At 33.9% G+C, this 23500-nt stretch overlaps 1 pseudogene; it reads left to right on the forward strand.

Annotated features, from left to right (window-relative positions):
- Positions 1–7181: 7181 nt before the first annotated feature.
- LOC132272886 (wall-associated receptor kinase 2-like) lies at positions 7182–23243 on the forward strand (annotated as a pseudogene).
- Positions 23244–23500: the final 257 nt, after the last annotated feature.

The raw sequence follows: 23500 nt of genomic DNA on the forward strand, positions 1-23500 counted from the left end.
CGTAAACACCAATTTGGTGCTTTCAATTTTGGCTTCTTTTTCTAAAACATTTCGGTACTACTCAAATCGCAGCCAACGTTACCAAACACGATTTTGTATTTTGTTTTGCTATAGTATACTATTTGAATAAAAAAAAGAATATATGAAGTAAAAGCAGTTGCCAAATAAGGCCTTCGTGAAATGTTGGAACAGACGAACTATGCTTAACCATGGTACCGGTGTGTTTGTTTTGAGGTATTTAATTACAAGGGAATTGGATGAATTCTAAGATTATAATTAACTAATGTTAAACTGAGACGCACCATTGAAGCCTTTCTTCACATTTATATAAAATTGCTTGAATTTTGGGGTAGGGGAATGACATAAAGAGTAACCGTTAGACTTGTCAATGAATCGGATTTTAATCCGAATCCAATTTGAATTCGATCCGACCAATAACTAGGATATGGATTGAAAATTTAATCTGATAACCCGTTAATGATCTGAATTCGATAATCCGTTAACTAAACAAATCGGATATGGATTATGATCGATCCAATCCGAAATAATATGTTATATAATAAATTAAACATATATAATCTAATTTTATAATATATAATATTTATATATTATCAAATATTCTTAACATTATTTTCTCCTCTTTTTCTTCACCTTCTTTATTTTTTCTTATTTTGAAATTTTTATTTTGTAACAAAGAATAAAAGATATAATTTTCTTTCTTCTTATTTTCTTTATCTTTTATTTATTATTTTTATTCTCTTTTGACATAATTTTTTTTTTTTTAATAAAAAAAAAAATTTGTACCCACACCCCTTTATCGGATCGAACCAGACCGGATTATCGAATCGAATATCTATTTATTAACAAATCAGATATGGATTGATTCACAACATATCCGTCGGATTGTCAGATTGGATCAGATCGAGCATAACCTTATCGGATTCGGATCGGATCATCACTGATCCGGTCCGAATCCGACCCGTTTACAGGTCTATAACCGTGCTGCTTATTTTGGTTGATTTCAAGTTTGGTTTTTAAATTTTCTTTTATCTATGCAAAAAATTCACATACCCACATGTTCTTATGGCGACTTAAACCCTCCACTTTTAATTTGATCGGTAGTGTGAAGCCTGATAAATATTACTTCCTCCGTCCCAATATACATGTCCTGTATGGGGATTCCAACTTTTTATTTTTTATTGTATTAATAAGAGTGAAATTTCAAATATGCCCGGCCTTACTAAAAGACAAAATAGTGCTCCGTAATTAGTATAGTTGTTTAGTTAAAAGGATAGTTTGGGAATGTTATAAAAAATAGTAGATTCAATTTTAGAATGGGATATGCTTTTTGGGACATTCCAAAATGGAAAAATGGACAACTATTTTGGGACGGAGGGAGTACTATACACTAGGGTCCGCTACCTTCAACTCAAGATTTTTGGAGGCATTTTGGTATATTCCGTATTTGTTATATTGCATGAGTCCTACCGCGATGATATTTATTTATTCTGAACTCTCTGTGTCTTCAGCGATTTTTTTTATCATTATAATAAAATTCCTGCAAGTTATGGACGTAACCCTAATTTTGGGTGAACCACACTAGATATGTGAATTTTGAAAAGTGAGAAAGTACCACTGAACTACACCCCTATTTAGTTGACTTAGGGATTTATGGATTTAGGTGCTGTTTGATAAACTGAAAATTTTAAGAGCTGGATTTTAAGTACTGAAGTTTTTAAATTGTAATTAAAAAATAAATATTTTTTGACATTTTTTGAAATTTATAGTGTTCAGCATTAAGTGATGAGTAATGTCCATGACAGTTAAAATTTTTCCACATTTAAGGTAGTGCTTAGCATTTTAAGTGATATTCAAGTTGCGTTATGAAACGCACTTAATTGAATAAGTGCTTAATCCATTCAGAATTAAGCACTTAATTGAGTTATCAAAGAACACCTTTTCGTAGTTTTCTTGTATTAATTTTTTTTGTTAAGTACAGTTTTCTTATATTATTGTGGTTTTTATTTTTTATTTTTTTATAATTAATATTTTAATTTATTATTTGGAAGGTTAAATGAACCATACAAGGGATGAGAAGGGAAAGTAGTTTATACGCGTAAGTAGACTTGTCAATGAATCGGATTTCGCTCCGAATTCGATCTGATTATCTAGATATGGATTGAAAATAAATTTTGTAATCCGATAATCCGTTACCTTAACAAATTGGATAGAATCCGATTCGATAATGATTCGATTCAATTAAAATTATATATATATATATATGCGTTTTTAATTACGTAACAATATACTATGTATGAATGTTAAATATATTAGTTATCTCCTATTAAATTTATATATTAATTATTTACCACTATATTCATGTAGTTAAGTAGTTATATTATGTACCATTTTATATATTAATAATTTTTTTACTTCATTAAATCTTATAATTATAGATGTTAGTAAAAATGATTTTAATTCGAATCTGGATCCGAACTAAATAGGATATGGATTGGGACATTCAATCCGATAATCTGTTAGCGATCCTAATTCGATAATTCGTTAGCTTAACAAACCAAATTTGAATTTGATCAATCCGATTCGATCTAAATCCATTCCGTTGACGGGCCACGCGTAAGCTCTTTATTAATTTATTTTTTTCTTAATTTTAAATTTTTTCTTTTTTAATTGTATTGAAGAAAAACTATGTGCCAGATAAAAGGAGCTGGGCATACAGTACAAAAAAACATAAAAAAGGAGAGAAGGAAAGTACAAACAGTTCATCAACAAAGCCGTGATCTAAGGGTACCATACTCATACTTTCCAAAAGGGAGGTCTTGAGTTATCATCCAGAAGATAACAAGGGTTTGAAAGTGATGAGCACTGAAAAGTGCGCATTTAAACCCGTTAAGCTTAAGCATTCTAGTACCTTTATCTATCTTACTTTGCTGTTTTAGACTTATTACGTGTTATTTATATTTTCAGGCACTAATCCCAAAATTGAGCTAACTCAGCCAAATAAGAGCTTAATTGAAGCAATCCTGAGATAAACCAAAGGAGGGAGCAAAGTGGAGAAAGAAAGGAGCAAAAAGGAATCAAAGTTGTGCAGCTGAAAAGTTCGATCGATCCAACTTAGAGTTCAATCGATCGAACATCTATGATCGATCACAGTACTTCTCGATAGATCCAACCTTGGCCTTTGCTGAAATTCCAAGTTCGATCGATCGAATATCACCTTCGATCGATCGAACCCTATTTTGTCCTATTCAAATGATTGATCTTATCCACAGCTGTACGCCTACCAATCACTTTTGTCTTTTTCCCCATAAATATCTTGAAAATATCCCAGCCTTGTCATTATCCGGAGGAGTCAGACCACTTCGATCGATCCAAGATGCAGTTCGATCGATCGAACCCATTTTCGATCGATCCAAGTTAAGGTTCGATCGATCGAACTTCCTCCAGCGAGAAAAAGTTAAAGTCCAGCTCATTTATTCCGTCCTTCATCCAATCATTGGAGAATATGCCTTGCACGACCACAGCTCATCATGGGGTGTATTTGACCTACCTATATAAGGAATATGATACACTTTTTGAAGGAGTCTCTTGTCACACATTGAAAATCATCTTGGAGACTATTCTTGGAGAGGAAGAAGGGAGGAAGCTAGAGCAACCTTTGGAGGAGATCTTCACAAACAAGGAGCAGCCATGGAGTTAGCCCTTGAGGTTTGGATCATCACTACCATGAGTGGCTAGACATCCTCTTGGGGCTAGAGTTAGCCACAAGCATGCTTTCTATACTCTAATCTTGTGTATTATTGAGGGATTAGTGTTGTATGATACATCTTGATATTCATGTATATATAAATCTTGATTATTTCATGGTTTGTATGGTTTAATGCTTCCAATTGACTATTCTATTCTATCCATATGTCTATGTATGCTAGAGTAGGATATTCATGTGCTTATCCCTAGATTTAGTATTTTTGATGCATGTCTATGTGTATTGATGCTATAGATCTAGAGATTATCAAGATGATATGCTTAATGAATGCTATTTTGATTCATTTGATGGTTTATGCCTATTCTTGATGGTTTGTGCCTCTCCCCTAGTTTAGATAGCTTTATTTTCATGTTAGTAGTGTAGATTTAGTGTAGTGGTAGTGTAATGTTAGATGGGAGGACAATCTACTCTTGATGTTTGATGTTCTATGCTTGTGAGTCCAAATGACATATTCCTCTAATATTGTGTTGTATGTGGATTGTGAGCTTAATGAAGGATTAATGACTTGTTTCGATTTATTGTGCTATCCCCATGTTGTCTAGACAATATATGCTCTATTGTTTAGATATATTGTGCTCTTCACATGATGTTTAGACAATACTTGCTTGATTTGTCATCCTTGTCAATTGAATCAACCTAATGCACACACACCCTTATCATATTGCAACACATCCATTACCCTCAATTGATCACTTGTTAGTAGTATAGAAAAGTATTGCTTGGTGGTGATCTCTACACCCCAAGACCTCTCTCTCTCTTGTTTACTTCATATTATTTTATTTAGTTGAATTCAATTTAGCTTAATCAACCAACCAATCAATTGTGTGATCACTCGACCTATTAACCCTAATTACCATAGTTTCACAATTCGATACACCATCAAATCCCTTGGGACGATCCCTACTCGCCATATCTATATTTTATATAGAGAAAGGTAGTAGTGGCTTTCTATAAATGTAAAACTTGGCCACCCCCTAAATTCACAACTCTTCAAGCTTGACTTGGTATCGCGACCCTTGTAAAGGACCCGGTCAGAAAGATCTTCTTGTTTTTATTTTTTTTTAATTATTTATAGCATTAAAAAAAAAAAAAAAATTCCATTGTTCCTTTCCGGACTAAAGCAGCCAATAAAAGCTTGTGAAGGTTGGTGTAGGTGCAAGATTTCTCACTATAAAAGAAATTAAAAGAAATAATACAACTCACTCAATGATTAACCAGCGTTACTCAGAGAAAAACGTATATTGCTCGATGATTTTTATTGGAGGTTTAGGCCTTTATTTATATATAAAAAAAAAATAATAGAATTATGGTAGGACTCGCCTTAATTGTACTCCAATACATTCCATATACAATTCTTTATCTATAAAGTTACTTCCTTTTATAATTATCTCCATGTTAGACTTTTCCTTTTGTAGAACTTTTTTTTTCATGTGGGATCCTTAGGACTTATTCAATCTTCAATACATTTGGGCCGAATATATCTTGGGCCAGCTGAGCTTGCTTGACGGGCTAAAAGTTTAATATTAGCAATCTTGGGCGACTGAAGACTTTAATTATTTGGGCTTGACAAGGACTAGGCTTCTGCAATACATCCAAAGATTAAAAACATAATTTTTTATTTTAGTGACATGGACGATTCTTATTGAAGGAAAAATTTTCCCTCCACAGTTGGATAACCAATTTTAATTATGGTTAAGTGCATTCCAAAACACTTGCTTATTGAGCAAGGGGCGCCCGATATAATTTCAAAGCCTAGTGCAATTTTGCCTCTATAGCTTTTGTTCAATCTGATAAATTATCACATAAAAATAAACAATTCAATTAATAAAAATTTATTGCCACGTACATATGGCCCAAGCATAACACAATGTTTTATGATTGTCATGAAAATTGTTATAAATCAACCCAGTTCATAAGTACCCGCAATCTGAAAAACTACAGTCCTCTGAATGAAGAGTTTTCCGTAGGGATTAAGATCAGTGCTTGTGCATCGGTCCGGTGCACTATTTCTTGTTCCATCACTAATGTTATAAATTTATAATATATATTAGGTCATGCAAAGCCCAAATATAATTTATGCGGAAATTATTGTGTGAACATGAGACTTTTCCTGCGAAAAAAGCTAGTTTTCTAAACTGATTTATGATTAGGCTATGTTTTAAAACAGTCCAAATTTGATAGGTGATATAGGAATGAAAATGATACCTCTACTACAAAGTAAAATGAAAAAGAATAGACTACCCAACAAGTAAATTCCAGCTCAATAATTCCTTACTGAACTCTCACCCAGTGGAGCTGCACACGGAAAATTAATTATTTCAGATATGAACTTGCATCTAAACCAAATAACCAATTATATTATAAGTTAAATCAATTATACATTTCCTTCAAGCATGTTTTTCTTGTAGTAGCATGCATGTTGACCATTAATTATAACATAACTGAGAAATAACTCTCAATCAAATTTTCTTTTCTTTTCTTTTTTCATAATATATATATATATATATATATATATATATATATATGAATATTACGTACTTTTACTCTACAGCTCAAGCCTTCTTTTGCGGATGGAAAATGATATAACGAACGACTAGTTTTAGCCTAGAGAAAACTGACTCAACACGTGTATGCTATGGACCGCGCATCTCCTTCTCTCACTCCTCTGCACAGCCCTCCTCTCTCGATCTCCCCCTTCTCTTTCATTCCTTTACTCCTCTGAATCCATCAAAAAATTTCCTTAAAAATCATTTGGGAAAACCCTAATCTTCGCCACCAGATTCAAAGCTCTAGATTTGGATCCCGTATAAAAGTTTCTGCTGATGATCTCAATTCTCTTCCATCCGACCAGTTTTGATTCTAAAATAATCCTGGAGTTCATATGTACCCTTCAAACCCAAATTGTTAATGTTCAATCTGCTTTGCCTCTTTGAAACCTTGCCTTTTTTTTCTTGGTCGGTTTTGATACAATTGACTTTGTGTTGAGGTTCTATGGATATTCAAGCCTGTGGTGATCTGTAAACAAACCGAACTCGAATACGAAACATTGTCTCATGAACGGACTTTCAATGCAACCATCTGGTTGGTTCGAGATTCGGCTTTTCTACATTTGTATTGCTCCATCCGCTGTCCATAACCGGTGACCCAGGTGGCCTGGTCGCAATGGAATCGATAAGGAATCAACGGAGCTAGTGACCTATTTGAGAATTCTTGCGCCTGTTTACTTGAAAGATGAACAGTTGACAAGTTGATATATTTTGGTTTTAAAACGATTCAAGGTTTTATTATGTTGATTTTTTGTAAGTCGGATCGTATAGCACTACTCATTGTGCAAATCTCCCCGCCGGTGCTGTTGATATTATCCACAGCACCAACTGCTGCACCAGCAAAAACAGCTATGGCCAAACCCGGCTGTGATGATCGTTGTGGAAATGTAAGCGTCCCATACCCATTCGGCATAACCCCAGAGTGTTATCTAGATGAAAACTTTCTCACAACCTGTGACTACTCTTTTAATCCGCCCGAACTATTTCTACGAAAGAGTAAGATAAACGTTACCAAAATATCCCTCATCGAAGGTCATATGCACGTGTTGCAGTTCATAGCTCGCGATTGCTATGATGAGGAGGGTAACAGGCTGTCCAATTACGAGCCTCCCAAATTCTGGCTCATCAAATTCTTCATCTCTAACACCTTGAACAAGTTCATAGCAGTTGGGTGTGACACTTACGCCATTGTTAGAGCTGATAAAGGGGACAAGAATTACACAACCGGGTGCATGTCCATATGTGACAGCATGGATGATATCACCGAGGGGTCTTGTTCTGGTGTTGGCTGTTGCCAGACACCTCTTCCTAAAGGGACAATCGATATTAAACTGACATTAAGTAGCTATAACAATCATACAACTATAATCGACTCCAATCGCTGTAGCTATGCTTTTGTGGTCCAACAAGATGAGTTCAACTTCTCCAAACAATTTCTTCACGATTTGCCACACACAGACAAACTTCCGATGGTGCTCGATTGGAGCATTGGAAATGAGGCATGCGACGAGGCTCAGAAGAACTTGACTAGTTATGTATGTAAAGAACACAGCGAGTGTTATGACCCACAGAATGGTCCAGGATATCTTTGTAGATGCGTTGAAGGTTACCAAGGTAACCCATACCTGTCTAATGGTTGCCAAGGTAATTCACCACATTCAAAATTTTATTTTTATTTTATTTTTTTTCATTGCCAAGAATCTCACACGCTCTTGGACTCAAACCCACCATTCTCTTTAGGAGATAAAAGAGATACAATTAGACTACACAATCTTTGGTACCAAATTCATGTTTACATAGGACCTTTAATTGCATTTCTAACTTGTAAGTGTTTTCTTGACAGGTTCTTTATTTATATAATTGATTCTTTAAATTTTTTTTTTTTGCAGATTTTAATGAATGTGAGGATCCAGATTACAACAAGTGTCCAAAAAATTGTGTTAACACAATAGGAAATTATACATGTATTTGTCCTAAGGGATACTATTGGGACAGCATGACAAGTGGAGAAGGTTGCGTTGTTGATGAAATACTATTGATAACACTTATTGTTAGTAAGTATGTTATATTGATTCTAATTAATCTATAGATTCATATTTTTAAGGCAGAAAAGAGGAATCTGTTGTGATAACACTTGCATTTGGTAAATTACATTCTTGTCAATTTGTTAGAGAGGTATTTTTGTGTTCTTGGTCGTGTTATTTTCAGCATACTTCTTCGGTTCTTCCTAGTTTTCTTGACTGTAAACTATAAATTTCTTTGGAGTTTTCAATATTTAGTTCATCACTATACTTATTTACTTAACAAAAAAGGAGAACTTAATTCACTTCCAATTCAACAGGTATTGCAGCAGTGGCAACATTTTTGCTCGCAGTCACCTTTTGGTTGTACTATGGAATGAAGAAAAGAAAGCTCATCAAGATCAAAGAAAAATTCTTTCGACAAAATGGTGGTTTAATGTTAAGGCAACACTTTTCTGGAAGAGAAGGATCCAGTGAAATGGTGAAAATTTTCACCAAGGAAGAGCTTGAGATGGCTACCAACAATTATGATGAAAGCAGAATAATTGGCGAAGGAGGTTATGGCACAGTTTACAAAGCCTACTTAAGAGACAACAGAATAGTTGCTATCAAGAAGTCTAAGATAGTTGATAAAGGCCAGATCGAGCAGTTCATTAACGAGGTGGTCGTACTCTTTCAGATCAACCATAGAAATGTGGTAAAACTCTTGGGTTGTTGTTTAGAAACAGAGGTCCCTCTACTAGTTTATGAGTATGTCGGCAATGGCACCCTCTTTGACCACATCCATAATAAAAAGAAAGCATCCATCATTCCGTGGGACACCCGTCTAAGGATTGCAGCAGAAACTGCTGGAGTTCTATCGTATTTGCACTCTACAACTTCTACTCCAATCATTCATAGAGATATTAAGTCTGCAAATATACTCTTAGACGATACCTACACTGCAAAAGTGTCTGACTTCGGAGCATCAAGGTTGGTTCCACTCGATCAAGCTCAGTTATCTACAATGGTGCAAGGAACCCTTGGATACTTGGACCCCGAGTACTTGCACACAAGCCAATTGACTGAGAAAAGTGATGTTTATAGCTTCGGAGTAGTCCTTGTGGAGCTACTAACGGGAGAGCAAGCACTTTCTTTTGATAGGCCAGAGGAGCAGAGAAGTTTAGCAAAGTATTTTGTTTCTTCGCTGAAAGAGGATCGCTTATTTCAAGTCCTTGAGGATCATTTAGTACTTTGTGAAGGAAATTCTGATCATCAGGTGAAGCAAGTTGCAGAGATTGCGAGGAGGTGCTTAAACCTGAAGGCGGATGATAGACCTACTATGAAGGAAGTAGCAATTGAATTGGAGGGATTGAGGATGGCAGAGAAACATCCATGGGTTAACATTTCATTGAATTTGGAAGAGACTGAGTACTTGCTTGGTGAGAGATCATCAGATGCCTATGAATATGGTGGCACTAGTACAAATGCCAAGTCTGATAGCTTGAGCGAACCTGTAAATATGCGCATCAATGGTGGGCGATGATTTTTTTCTGTTTTCATTTTATCAAAAGTTCCATATTACTTGCAAACTACATAGATGTCTTACTTGTGAAATATATATGTCTACAATTATATTTTAATGCCTTTTCTTCTGTTATGCAATTGTTAGGCCGGAAGATTTTCCGAAATTTTTTAGTTTTATGTATAAGCATTATGTCTGATAAGTTCTGAGAACATTCTGGGTGTACTGTAAATGAAAAAGAGAACAAAAATTATAAGCTGATCAAAGACAAGATTAACCTTATAAAAATTAAAAAAACAATACAATAATTAAAGAAAAAATTGTGCAAATTGTATGTGATTGATGGATAAATTTTAGAATATCTTGAAATTTCACTAGGAATCTTCTATAAAGCACGGACACTCCTTTCAGAGGCCTCGTACCAGTGTCGGACACTTTTTGGATACCGACACCCGTGTCCAAGGCTCGGACACGTGTCCGACACTTCTGTAAAATGTCCAAATATTATTTTTTATTAGACACACGTGTCCGAGGCTCGAACACACGGTCCGACACTTCTGTGAAACAAAATTTATTTTCTTTCACTCCTCTCTCAGTCTCTCCTCTTCTTCAATTATCTCTCTTCATGAACAAGATATATATATATATATATAAGTTACATGAACAAAACTTTGTGAAAGACTAAAAGTATATATGTTTATTCATATACATATTTCGTTCATTATAGCGATGTCTCTTCTGCACATCTTCGTTTGGAATTTGGATCAACTTTATTTTTCATTTATTTTCTGTTTTGTCTTGTCTATATTTTTCTTATAACAGAGATGAAATTATTAAAATTGATTCTGTTCTTTGTTGTTGTTTTATTTATCTGTACAAGATTCTAGTAATTATATTTTGAATATATATATATATATATATATATATAATTTTATAGGCGTATCCCCGCCGTGTTCGTGTCCTATTTTTTTGAAATTTGCCATGTCGCCGTATCCGTGTCGTGTCGTACCCGTGTCCCGTATCTGTGTCCGTGCTTCATAGGGAATCCTTAAGAGCATCCACAGAGCTCTGGCCAAAGGGCCTTTTCTGTTATTTGGGCTCCCAAATCCACCGCAGTAGGCTCGCGGAAATTGGGCAGGCCCATATGGCCTTGCAGGCTGACTCGCAAAATACCGCTAGCCCGAGCCCGATCGCTGTTTAATATTTTTTATTAATTTTTTGCTTGATAAAATGACATCATTTTAGAGCCTTGTTTTTTTTACATCGGGCAGCAACGGTGTGTAATAGGGCCATAAGCCCTGTTTGGCCGCAGATATTTTTGAAAAAAACCCAAAAATGGGTGATTTTAATCTCTCTTTTTTTAAAATAAAATAAAATTCATTAAATAAAAAATATATTTTTAGGCACCGTTTGTCCAAAAAAAAAAAAAAAAGATTGTGCCAAAAATAAATAAAAATATCTTTTTTTTCCCCTTTAAAAATTGATTTTTTTAAAAACTTTTTTTGCTTTAAATTTTAAATTTCTACGGGATTTTAAGTTTAAATTCATGTAATATTAATACTAACTTTTTTAATCCCAAAAATGGGTGATTTTTAAATTTGTGTAATATTAATCTTATTTTTTTAATCCATATAATGGATAATGTATTATTTAAAGTTATAATATTAGTCATATATTTTTTCATCTACATAATGGATAATATAATATATAATGTTTAAAGTTATAATATTAGTTCTATTTTTTAATTAATATAATGAGTGTTCATTATATAAGATAAAAAAATAAAAAATATAGTCTTTAGGAAAAAGTTAAAAAGAAAAAATTAATTAATTAATTATGAATTTTTTTTTTAGAGTGAAAATTCTAAAAGTCTAATATAGTGCCTCTTTCTGGAAAGCAAAAACTGCTAACATGGTTATTGAAAAAGTCAAAATGACATTTTTAGAGAGCCAAGATCTAAAGAGACTGATACGAATGCTCTAAAAAGGACTATATCCGTTTTTGAGAGTTTTTCATACTATTAGACTAAAAAAGGTTATAAAACTCTCTTTAACTAAAAAAAAAAAAAAAAAAAAGGTTATAAAACTCTTATATATTAAAACAAAAAAAGGGGAATAATTAATTCTTTACAAAGAAAGATATTCGTCACTCTTTCCATCATGAAAATTAGATATCAACAACGACTAGGATTATCAATAAAATTGGAATACAACAATCCCCAACGAAAGCTTGTAAAGTTTGGATAACCAATTTTAATTACGATTAACTTTACTCAAACACTATTTATTGAGTAACGCTCCTTATAATTTCAAAGCCTAGTGCAATTTTTGCCTCTATAGCTTTCATAAAAAAATGAAAGATTATCACGTAAAAATTTTATTCCCTCTTTCTATTTATTTATTTTTTATTTTTTAAAGTTTTTTAAATTAGTTGTCTCATTTGACAAGTCAAAGTCAAAACTTATTATTATTTTCATAATTATCCTTTGAGTTTAAAAAACTCTCAACTTAATGATATATACATTTAAACTTAAAATAACAAAATGGTAATTTTATAATTATCATGAAATTGTTATAAATCAACACAAATCATAAGTATCTACAGTCTAAAAATTAGTCCTTGGAATGAATGTTTTTCCGTAGAGATGAAGATCAGTGCTTGGGAATGAAAAATAAAAATACACCCTACCACAAGTCAATTCCAGCTCATTTAGACTTTCCACCTAGTGGAGCTATAGTGCTATACATTAAAAACAATTATTTTGATGTGAACTTGCACTAAAGAAAAAAGACAATTAAAGAGTTTTTCATAAATTTTTATTGTCGACTGGCCAAGACAACTCCACAATTATTTCTGATGTGAACATGCATGTTGACAATTAATTATTATAATAATTGGGAAATATCATATCTCATAATATAATCTAGTTTTTCTTTCCTTTTTTATTTCACGACTATTAGAGATTTTATTTTTAATAATAATTTAAAGACTAAATTTGATATTTATCAAATTTAATTTATGCAAGTAAAGTGATGGGACACCACCATTTTTGTGAGTAAGATGATGGAACCAACCATCCCATCACATAAATTAAATTCCACACTATTCTTTTTTTATAGGAAAAATTACATATAAATGGAGTCAAAGTTCCATATTTACTTAGAGAATGAGTCAAAGTTCCATATTTCTCTAAAATGGATTGCTGAGGTGGTACATGATTTTTTTCCTGTTTAAAAAATTGTGGTGCCTAAAATGCCCTTCCCTAACAAAAAAGTAGTACCTTCAGTTCAAAAAAGTAGTACCTCCAGTTCAAAAAAGTAGTACCTTCGGAGAAAAAGTAGTACCTTCGCGGGTGTTTAAAAAACATGGTACCTGGACGCTAAAAAGTAGTACCTTCAGTTCAAAAAAGTAGTACCTTCGAAGAAAAAGTAGTACCTTCGCGAAAGGATATTTTAGGCACCACAATTTCTAAACAGTAAAAAACCATGTGCCACCTCAGCAATCCATTTTAGAGAAATATGGAACTTTGACTCAGCCTCTAAGTAAATATGGAACTTTGACTCCATTTATACGTAATTTTCCCTTTTTTATATATTACTCACAGAAATGGTGGAGTCCCTCTATATATATATATATATATATATATATATATATATATATATATATTATAGAAGAACTCTGTTAAAAAAAATAAAAAACCTCTAGTTAAAGGCAAAGATTCTGCAGTATTACAATTACTAAACTGCTCATGGCCTCTTTTGCGGATTGAACAAACTTTGCCTCTGAAACAAGATAAGCCAGTTAAAATATGAGTATATGTTTTTAAAAGAAAGGCTGAGAGTTCGACTCCAATTAAATTACGTAATTATTGATATAGATGAAGAGCCTGTGAGCCACAGATGTATCCTTTTAACTGCAGAAATCACTATATAACATATATGCATGCATGACATGATGACAGGCAAAAGATGTGTTGCAACTTGGAAAGTTAATTAAATATGCCATTTATGTTTTGGTAAGTTAAATATTTCATTTATATATATATATATATATATATATTGGTTTTCATCAGTGATAAACTTACCTCAATTTTTATTTCTGGCTGCCCCTGTTTACTTGTGCTCTTCACTGGAAGACAATCTTCCTCAATTTTTGAACATATAAAGAGGTGACTGTGGATGCTTATTTCGGTTAATTGAGGGATTTAATCTTGGTTTATTTATTTTTTTTGTTAAATTTTGAATCTGAAAATTTTGATTCTCTAACTAATTCCAAAGTTATTTTGGTGAACAGAATTAGATTATTGGTTTTCAACTTATTATTTGGAGGGATAAAGGAAAACCATCCCAAATATAATATCTGCTGGAATATCTTACACATACAAGAGATGAATACATTTATTCCTTACTTATCCTATCAATTTCCATCAATATTCATATACAGTCATCCAAAGCCCAAATATAATATCTATTGGCATAACTGTGTGAACATGAGTGTCGTCCAGCCAAAAAAGGTAGAATTCTAAGCTGATTTAAGATTTAGGCTATGTACGTTTGATATCTGTCCAAATTTGATAGGTGAGTTGGGAATGAAAATGATGCCTCTAATAGGAAGGAAAATGAAAAAGAAATGGACTAGGCTTTGAAATTATCACTTATCAAAGTTTTAATTTCAGGTCGATATCATCGCTTTGATAAAGTTTTAATTATTATTTTTTTTTCGGAAGGTAAAAGTTTCAATTATTGGACATACATGGAAAATGTGAGAATTTCTGAGGTGAACATGCATCTAAACCAATTGCTCTGTGCAAAAAAAAGTAGACCACATAATTTCAATGGACAGTTCTTTACCCCTTCCTTCATTGACTGACCAAGACAATTACACCATATACTTTTCTCTCGAGCATAATTTCCATGTAGTCAGGGAACCAGGAATCTGGAATTGGGGGCCCACTTAGTATTATGTAAATTTTGAAAAAATTATAAATAACTGTTATATATTTTTTTATATAAATATTGATCTACTGTTTCTATATACATAAATCTTGAAAATATATAATTCAAAAAAAAAAAGTGCAACCTAAATAAATAGATGGAAAACTAATATGAGAAATAAAATTAGTTTTTCTCTAGTAATTGTTTCCATTTTTCAAAATTTAATTTCTGATTTTTTTTTTTTTTTTTTGAATACTTTGATTCTATTTTCGCAAATATATATTATTATTTACTTGATGAAAGATTTTAAAAAATTAATAAATAATTTTAACTAAACAAATCTCATAAGGTTTAATAAAACAAAATTATTATGATTAAAATAAAAAAGTACTTTAGTAATTTATATAAGAGTAAAGTGTAAAAAAAACCCATGTACTATCAATATAGTGCAAGAAAGTCCCTGTATAATATAAAACCCCTGTACTATCCATTTGGTACAAATAAACCCTACTGTAATGCCCTTATGTCAATTAATATGTTAAAATGTAGCCATTTAAAATTATCGTTTTGTCTCTTTTCCACCCATCGCTGCATCTGTGAGCTTCAGTTTTGGTCGTCGTTGGAGTACGTCGAAACCGAAGTCACCACCGAATATAACTCAACCCCTTCAGCAAATTCACCGTCATCAACCTCATCACCACCTGATACCCAACACACCAAGCCAAGATCATCTAAAGAACCCAACCTATCATAATCTCCACATTTGACAGACAACGACATCAGCTCTCTGGGCTCAATCTCTCCGGTGTCCTTGCCTCCCACGTGGGTCACCTTTGCCAATCAATTATACAGTCCACTGCTGCCCAAACATCATCACCGAGTTCCTCGTTCGCCGGAAGCTTACTGTAACAGGCAAACTCAACCCCTTCTTCCAAGTTCATCATCACCAACCACTCGCCCACACGCCAGATGCTCCTGTGAGTAAATCTGACTCGCCCTTCACGCGCCCTCCCGCTCCTTCTTCTACAACGTTTTTCCGGTGCTCTTCCATCTGTCGCCAATGTTAACCACCTCCTTCACGAAACCGTCGCGAGATGCAGACAAGCTTCCGATGATCACCACCTACTGCCGGTGCTTACCACCATCTTGTGTGACCCAGCCGGAAAATCATCATCTCTTCACGCTCTGTCTTACCCGGATTCGCGTAGTGGGTTTGCTAGTGTTTCGAAACATCACTTCTCTCTCCGAAGGATGTCGCCTGTAACGGTGGTGGGGGTGATGGCCTGTAATGGTGGTGGGAGGAATGGCTCATTGGTGGAGATGAGAGAGAAGGAAGAGAGAAGAAGATGAAATTAGGGGCAAAATAGGAACAAAAAAAAGGTAATATTGGATTTTCAGATTTATTTTTTGCCAAAAAGTGATCAAAGGGCTTATTTGCATATTTTTTAAATATTATAGACTGAAATGTATATTTTCAAAAAGGAGGGACTAATATTTGTTCACATAATCTATATTGTAGGAGGATTTTTTGCACTTAACCCTTTATACAGTGAGTAGTTATAGATTTTTTTTTTTCATTCATAACTAAAAATATTAAAATATATAATATTATTATTATTGTTGGCATTTTTGCCATTGTGCTCTCACAATACTTTAATTTTTATTTCTTTCCATTCTCTCAGGATATGTTGATAGAGATTTATATATAATTATATTTTTATATCTTATCTTATGTTATGCAATTGTTAGTGTAATGTTTGTAATTTATTTACATATGTATATATTTGTAGTGGAAAAAAAAAAATTTAAAAGAAAAACAATTTTCATTTGTGCTGGACCCACCACTAACATTAATTTGTGGCCAAGAGACCAATTTGGTCTCATTTCTTCTCTCTCCCCGTAAGCTCTCTCTTCCCCTCACTTTTTTTTTCACTTTTTCTTTTGATCTCAAACTCACTCTTCAATTACTTTATCAATTGTTGAAATTTTTGGATGCCGTTTGCGGCAAATCGGAGAGCACAGCGCGATCCACACGTTGATATAAGCAATTCCTCATTTGGTGCACTTTAGGGATTTCAAATTTTTAGACCCATTTGGGGGTTTTTGCATCTAAGTGAGGTAGGGGTGTTCTAATTCATGTTTTCTTTGACCTTTTGTGAGTTTTTTCCCTTTAATTTGATTCTAAGCATGGTTGATTTTAGCAATTTTGCCTATGTTGTTATGGTGGTATGTAATTAAGGTGATGAATGTATTATATATGTTAATTGAACCAATGATTATGATTATATACTTGGTAGTGAAGATACATGCTTAATATTGACATTTTAGGTGTTCCATGATTTTTAATTGTTAAGAAAAGTGATGTTGAAATTATGAAAATAAATGTTAGGTTTTTCCTTAATAATGTGATATGTAGATGGAATGTATGGTATTTATTGTAAATTTTCTTGAGAAATTGCCATGATGCTAGATATATGATATGTATCTCTATGGGTGTTATGTGTAAATAATATATGTGTGTATGATTTGTTGATTGGATATGGAAAGCATTCTTTTGTAATTATGTCCTTATTTAATATGAGTAATTGTAGAAATTTTGTTGACTTAAAGCATGCTATAAATTCATGAGAAAATTCTTCTTTAGTATGGAATGTTATTAAGGTTTGATGATGTGAAAATTATGGTAAATTGTGAAGTATGAAGCATTCATGCATACATTGGGAAAGAAAAATGGAAAAATTATTTTTTTTAAAACCAATGAAATTATTTTAGGGAAACGTTTTTGAAAGTGTTTATGAAAACTGGACGTTTAGGAGGCGCCTAGTGGTCCTTGGTGTTAGTGTGGTCTAAAAGGGAGTATGGTTGAGCTAACTAGGCCGGATGCAACGCCTTAGAGGTGCCTTGTGGTCGTGGATAGCTAGTCAACCCTCCATTCATGATGCATTTGAGGTGCCTTGGGTCGGATTACACTAATGGTTTGGAAGTTGAAACGGTATTGTTTTGGAAATGGGAAACGACATTGCATGGCATGACATTGCATTGGCATACATTGTACATTTGGTAATTAGACGACTTACGTATGTATTTGTTAATTATTATCGTTACTTTGCTTGTTTTTCTCAAAATATGATCTCGTTCTCTCGTATCCTATTTATTGTATGGATTCACGATGTTGTAAGAGGTGTGTCTTAGACGCTTCTAACTGAGCTTTATACTCACCTCATCATTTTAATATTTTTCAGGTCACGGGAAGGAAGTGACAGATGACGTTTCTCCATAGGTTTGAATGGGTTAGTGGACTATTTTATTATCTTTTATATTTGTGATTTCATTTGTTTTGTATAAGTTTTGGGATGACACGTACATTATGTATCGGTTTTAGCACTTACCATAGTGCCTTTAGATGACTTCGGATTTGGGTAAGAACCCGGTTAGCGATTCAAACCCTCGGGTTCGGATCGTTATAGTTAGGCAGGAAGATTGTCCGAATTTTTTTTAGTTTCATATACATGTAGTTATGCGTTCGTCTAACTTCACAGTGAGAAATAAAAGATAAGTGAAGAGGGACGGAGCCAATGAAGGTCCCCTGAGTTGGCCCGCACTCTATAATATATGTGGTCATTTTTTAAAAAAATTTCATTATGCCCCCTCCCCCCTCCCTCCTGAATTTTGTTTGATTAATAAAATTATCTCTTTATTTTCTCTTTTACTCTTCAAATTCCATAAATTTCCTTAATTGAAAAAGTCAAAATTTCCTTCCTCAATTGAAACCTTTTAACTTTTTCTATTTAAAGTTCTCTCATTTTTCTTCCCCCCCCCCGGGGGAAATCCTGGCTCCGTCCTTGAAGTGAACTGTAAGGCTGAATTTTCCATGATAACTTCTGAGAACCTTCTAAGTGCGTTGTAACTGAAAAACTGAAAAAAAAAAAAAAAAAAAAAAAAAAAAAAAAAAAAAAACAAGATTAACCTTATAAAAATTAAAAATAATAAAGAAGAGATTTTGCAATTGTACTTGATTGATAAATTTTTTTTAGAATGTCTTGAAATTTCGGTACGAAATTCTTAAAAAGTACTTTCCAATTAGTGAGTTATTCTTATACTGACACTAAGAAGGATTATGAAACTCTTATATATAAATTTTAGAGCAACAAACTTCTTTAAACAAACATATCCACGTCCCTCTTCTCTTCATGAAAGTTAGATATCAATGGGTATGACTAGATTCCACAAAATAAAATTCGAAAACAACAATCCCAACTTTAAAAAATCTTCTATTGTTCTTTTTCCACCATAGTTAATAGATTAAGGCAGCCTGAAAGCTTGTGAAGTTTGGATAACCAATTTTAATTACCGTTAAGTGTACTAAAAAACACTACATATTGAGCAACGCCTGATTTCAAAGCCTAGTGCAAAATTTGCCTCTATTATATAAATAAGTACGAAGGTAAAAATTCAGGCCCAATAAGGTATGGAGCCCAAATGATAGAAATACAATGCTGAAGTGCAACAAGCCCATGACCCATAAACACCCAGCCCGAATCCAACAATTAAATGGTTAACTAGACCATTGTGGTCCTCCATACAACCCGTTGCGGTCCTCCATACACTCCCGAATCCAACAATTATTGCTTTCGTTCAAATTGATAGATTATCACCTAAAAATATAATGTCACAAAGAAAATTAATAAACCATTCAGTAAAAGTTTGTTGCCACATATGGCCCAAGTATAACACTATGTTTTATGATTATCATGAAATTGTTATAAATTAACACAATTCATAAGAATCTACAATCTAAAAATTACAGTACTTTGAATGAAGGATTTTCCATGGAGATTAAGATCAGTGTTTGGACATGAAAAAAATAAATAAATAAATACACCCCACCACAAGTCAATTCCAGCTCAATTTTAAACTTTCCACTAAAGAAAAAGTCAATTAAAGAGTTTTCCATAAATTTTTATCGTTGACTGACCAAGACAATTAGGCCTTATACTTTTCCCTTGTAATACCAAGTCCCTCAAAAATATTCAACAATAGCCTAAACAAGAGATGCATATATGATATATGTCACACATTACACTCAACTGCTCAAGCCACTTTTGCGACTGGAAAATGGTACAATGAACTACTAGTTTTAGCCCAGGAAAAAAATTTTAAAAATTAAAAAAAAAAGGAGTTGCATATATGTACAAGCCATAAAGAAAATGAAAATAACATCAGAGGACTTTAAAGCAAGTACAAGCCATAACAACCCCATTGTTACAAATCAAACCGAGCAGAGAAATTTAATATATATATATATATATTTCGTATGTTGTCGCATTGCAGTGACAAGGTCTTCCTATAGAGTGCCTATACAAGGACGGAAAGGCTTGTGACTTTGTACACACCAAAAATTAGATCTTAGAAAGTTATCATAATGGGCTTGCACCATGCGATGCTTGTGCAAATCTCCCTGCTGGTGCTGTTGACACTAATGTCCACAGCACCAACTGCTGCACCTACAAAAATACCTATAGCCAAACCCGGCTGTGGTGATCATTGCGGGGATGTAAGCGTCCCATACCCATTCGGCATGACCCCAGACTGTTATCTAGATGAAAATTTTCTCACCACCTGTGACCACTCTTTCGATCCTCCCGAACTATTTCTACGAAAGAGTAAGATAAACGTTACCAAAATATCACTCGAAGGTCAGATGCATGTGTTGCAGTTCATAGCTCGCAATTGCTATGCTGAGGAGGGTAACAGGCTCTCCTACGTCGACCCTCCCAAATTCTGGCTCATCAAAATTTTCATCTCTAACACCCAAAACAAGTTCATAGCAGTTGGGTGTGAGTCTGTGACACTTACGCCATTGTTAGAGTCGATAAAGGGGACAAGAATTACACAACCGGGTGCATGTCCATATGTGACAGCATGGATGATATCACTGAGGGGTCTTGTTCTGGTGTTGGCTGTTGCCAGACACCTATTGATCCAAAAGGGACGATCGATATTAAACTGAGATTAAGTAGCTATTACAATTACAATCATACAACTATAATCGACTCCAATCGCTGTAGCTATGCCTTTGTGGTCCAACAAGATGAGTTCAACTTCTCCAAACAATTTCTTCAAGATTTGCCGCACAGAGACAAACTCCCGATGGTGCTGGATTGGACCATTGGAAATGAGACATGCAACGAGGCTCGGAAGAACATGACTAGTTATGCATGTAAAGCTATTTATAGCGTGTGTGATGATCCAGATAACGGTCCTGGGTATCTCTGTAGATGCCTTTAAGGTTACCAAGGTAACCATACCTGTCCGATGGTTGCCAAGGTAACGTTTTCACCATATTCTATCATGTTTGGTTCATAGCTTCAATTTCATCGCTTCTAAATGTTTTAATTCTTCACAGATGCTTTAATTAATTCTTTGTTTTTTGCAGATATTGATGAATGTGAGAACCCTCTCAACAAGTGCCCAAAAAATTGTGTTAACACTCCAGGCAATTTTAAATGTTCTTGCCCCAAGGGATATCATTGGGATTACAGAACAAATGGAGAAGGACGTTGCGTTGTTGATCAACTAGTTGTGATAATACTTACTGTCGGTAAGTATACTAGATTCATTTTATATATTATGTCAATTCAAATTTGTAAAGAGGAAAAGAGGTGAGAAAGTGGCAAATAGATATTATCCTTTGACTTATAATCTAATGGTATAATTTATGTATGGTTCAAGTCTCACCAAGGACAAGTGGATAGTGGATGTGTGTTTGCTTTAACTTTCATAAAAATAAAAATAAATAAAAAAAATTGTGTAGAGATTTTGAATATTGGTGTGAGCTTTTCCATGATTAATATGAATTTAAAATCCTTAACATGTAATGGTGTCCCAAATATTTTGGTGATTAAATTCTTTTCAATCTGTCCATGCATGGGCTTAAATATACTGCTTCGGTTCTTCCAAGTTTTCCTTGACTGTAAACTCTATAATATTCTTTTGCATTTTCAATATTTAATTCATAACTTAATTAGATTACTTGCCAAAAAGAGAAACTTAATTCACTTTTAATTTCAATAGGTATTGCTGCAGTGGTAATAGTTTTGCTTGTGGGCTACTTTTGGTTATACTTTGGGATGAAGAAAAGAAAGCTCATCAAGATCAAAGAAAAATTCTTTCAGCAAAATGGTGGTTTAATGTTACGGCAACAATTTTCTGGAAGAGAAGGATCCACTGAAACAGTCAAAATTTTCACCAAGGAAGAGCTTGAGATGGCTACCAACAATTATGACGAAAGCAGAATTATTGGCCAAGGAGGATTTGGAATAGTTTACCAAGGCTACTTAAGAGACGAAGAAATAGTTGCTATAAAAAAGTCCAGGATAGTTGATCAAAGTCAAATTGAGTAGTTCATAAACGAGGTGATTGTACTCTTTCAGATCAACCACAAAAATGTCGTAAAGCTCTTGGGTTGTTGTTTAGAGGCAGAGGTCCCTCTATTAGTTTATGAGTTCATCAACACTGGCACCCTCTTTGACCAAATCCATAATAAAAGCGATGCATCCGCTATTTTTTGGGATACGCGTTTAAGAGTAGCAGCAGAAACTGTTGGGGTTCTATCATACTTGCACTCTGCAGCTTCTATCCCGATCATCCATAGAGATGTCAAGTCTGCAAACATACTCTTAGATGATAACTACATTGCAATAGTGTCTGACTTTGGAGCGTCAAGGTTGGTTTCGCTGGACGAAACTCAGTTATCTACAATGGTTCAAGGAGCCCTTGGATACTTGGATCCCAAGTACTTCCACACAAGCCAATTGATAGAGAAAAACGATGTTTATAGCTTCGGAGTAGTCCTTGTGGAGCTACTAACCGGAAAGAAAACACTTTCTTTCGATAGGCCAGACAAGGTGACGAGTCTAGCTACGTATTTTCTTTCTTTGTTGAAAGAGGATCGCTGGCTTGAAGTCCTTGAGGATCATTTAGTGTGTGAAGGAAATTCTGAGCAGCTTAAGGAAGTTGCAGAGATTGCAAGGAGATGCTTAAACCTGAAGGGGGAGGAGAGACCTACTATGAAGGAAGTAGCAATGGAATTGGACGGACTAAGGATAGAGAAACATCCATGGGTTGACATAGCATTGAATTTGGAAGAGACTTGAGTCCTTTCTTGGTGAGACATCCGATGCCTATGAATATGGTGGTAGTAGTGCTACAAATGCAAAGTTTGATAGCTCGAGGGAACATGCAATATTGCCTATCCATGGTGGGAGATGATTGTTTCGTGCATAGCGATGAAACTACATCTGAACCTGTCTGGACATTGACCTGGCGGAATTACTTGCGGACTAATTTATCTCCTTTTCTGTTATGTAATTGTTATGGAGATCAATTGTCTGAATATTAATAGTTTTATATATGCAGCTATTGTTTTGTTTCAACTTGGAAGTGAAAAATAAAAAATGCAAGTTTTAAGTATGAATTTTCCATGATTAAAGTATCTTTTATCGCACTTCTTTTGTGAACATTCCAGTGTCACTTTTTGAGCCATAACAATTTTTAGACAACAACGTACGTATGGCCGATATCAGTAGGTAGTAGTTACAGTACTCCAGGCACCATTTTCTTCATCAAATTGTTTCTCCAACAAACTTGTTGAGTTGTCTGTAAAATTTAATTTATTCGTGCAAACCATTCATTACAAATAAACATGAATT

The sequence above is a fragment of the Cornus florida genome, unplaced genomic scaffold (assembly GCF_030987335.1).
Source record: "Cornus florida cultivar Cherokee Brave unplaced genomic scaffold, ASM3098733v1 CherokeeBrave_3.0.0_Hap2_Chr09, whole genome shotgun sequence".
In the NCBI taxonomy this organism is placed as follows: Eukaryota; Viridiplantae; Streptophyta; class Magnoliopsida; order Cornales; family Cornaceae; genus Cornus; species Cornus florida.